We start from the raw sequence: 2,446 nt of genomic DNA on the forward strand, positions 1-2,446 counted from the left end.
AAAACCCTCAAAATCCTAAAAATGCTGCTCCTCAACAACAACCACCACCCCGAAACCCTCCATGTCCTCCATTAGATCATGTAGATGCCACACAACAGGATCTCATCAATCGCCTTACACAAAATAGTGCCCAAATTTCTATATTGGTGAATAGGTTGAGGACCTCTAAGCTTGAGCACCACTCAACCCTTGCCAGAACACTAGAAACAATGGCTAATAGTGCAAATGAGGTATCTAGGGAGGTTACGAAATGGGGTTCATGGAGGGATAGATGTCGAACATTTTATGCGGATGGGTTGTCATATGATCAAGTGAAGAAAAAGGGCATAGTTAAAGCTGACATATGTGCTCTTTTCACCGATCCTGTTACCAGTAACAACCTAGAACTAAATACGACTTAGTTTCCTATACATTGGTGTGTTCATGCTAGGTTGAAATATGCTTTTTGGGGATAGGTTTTAAATGGTCTTTGACCAACCCACTTGTAATAATTGGGAGGTGCCTCTATATTTTTTGAGAGAGTTGTATTGTGAGTTTATCCTCGGCGAGAAGCCGAATTACTTTGACATCCGACAATTTCAGGGTAGAGGGAGAGGCTCTGCGTAGGATAGACCTGGGGCCCATAGGGTGGTAGATCCACAACATAGGAGGCGTAAAGCTCCTAAACCCATGGTTCATGTCATTGTCCCTATATCCTTGAAGGAGTCTATGGAATTACAGACTCTTCAGGCAGCTGCATCATTGACTGATGTCATTGTTCAGCATGGGACATAACTGGTCGGAGCAGAGGATGTACCAGCACCTACAACACCTCCTTCATCAACGACACCTCCTTCATCAGCAGCACCTCCTTCATCAACAACACCTCATGCATCATTTGGCATGAGCCAGCCCATTCAACATATGTGCCCCACCTGCTAGGGTGTATGTTCTAGTGTAGACACTGATGCGGACGAGGATGGTGAGACATCTCATTCATGTACATGTTGTGGGAGTAGATGCCATGCTTCCACTACAGAGGATGTGGCCCTCATCGACGAACTGCTCAATATGTTGCACCCTCTCTATTAGACACAGGTGCGTTTAATTTTGTTTATGACATGTTATCAATTAAGTGACTAAATCTTATAAAAAGAAATGAATTTTTAATTTTGGAACAATTTAAAGTGACATATAAGTAAAATGCATTGCAGGGTGCAACAGGTGGTGGGAGTACACCACATACTGTTTAGTTGACTCCACGGTCATGAGTAGTTTCACCACCAGAGGTAAAGATTTGTAAATTTGTTAAAAATATAATAATACATTGGATTCAAAATATATTTTGTTAATTATATGTATCATTACTTGATATTTTGTAGGGCTTATCAGTGGCTGAGAGGGGGAGGAAGAGAGGGAGATTGGGAAAAGGAGAGGGGGAGAGGGAGAGAGAGGGAGATTGGGAAAAGGAGAGGGGGAGAGGGATAGAGGGAGAGAGGGAGAGAAGGAGAGGGGGAGGGAGAGAGGGAGATTGGGGAAAGGAGAGGGGGACAGAGAGGGAGATTGGGAAAAGGAGAGGGAGAGAGGGAGAGAGGGAGAGAAGGAGAGGGGGAGGGAGAGAGGGAGATTGGGGAAAGGAGAGGGGGAGAGGGAGAGAGAGGGAGATTGGGAAAAGGAGATGGGGAGAGGGAGAGAGGGAGAGAGGGAGAGAAGGAGAGGGGGAGAGGGGGAGGGAGAGAGGGAGATTGGGGAAAGGAGAGGGGGAGAGGGAGAGAGAGGGAGATTGGGAAAAGGAGTGGGGGAGAGGGAGAGAGGGAGAGAGGGAGAGAAGGAGAGAGGGAGGGAGAGAGGGAGATTGGGGAAAGGAGAGGGGGAGAGGGAGAGAGAGAGAGATTGGGAAAAGGAGAGGGGGAGAGGGAGAGAAGGAGAGAGAGGGAGAGAAGGAGAGGGGGAGGGAGAGAGGGAGATTGGGGAAAGGAGAGGGGGAGAGGGAGAGAGAGGGAGATTGGGAAAAGGAGAGGGGGAATGGGAGAGAGGGAGAGGGGGAGGGAGAGAGGGAGAGGGAGAGGGAGAGAGCGAGATTGGGAAAAGGAGAGGGGGAGAGGGAGAGAAGGAGAGAGAGGGAGATTGGGGAAAGGAGAGGGGGAGAGGGAGAGAAAGCGAGATTGGGAAAATGAGAGGGGGAGATGAAGAGATGGAGGGAGAGTGAGGGAGAGAAGAAGAGGGGGAGGGAGAGAGGAAGGGAGAGGGAGAGGGAGAGAGAGGGAGATTGGGAAAAGGAGAGGGAGAGAGGGAGAGAAGGAGAGGGGGAGGGAGAGAGGGAGATTGGGGAAAGGAGAGGGGGAGAGGGAGAGAGAGGGAGATTGGGAAAAGGAGAGGGGGAGAGGGAGAGAGTGAGAGAGGGGGAGGGAGAGAGGGAGATTAGGGAAAGGAGAGGGGGAGAGGGAGAGAGAGGGAGATTAGGAAA

Source organism: Cryptomeria japonica, chromosome 9 (assembly GCF_030272615.1).
Source record: "Cryptomeria japonica chromosome 9, Sugi_1.0, whole genome shotgun sequence".
In the NCBI taxonomy this organism is placed as follows: Eukaryota; Viridiplantae; Streptophyta; class Pinopsida; order Cupressales; family Cupressaceae; genus Cryptomeria; species Cryptomeria japonica.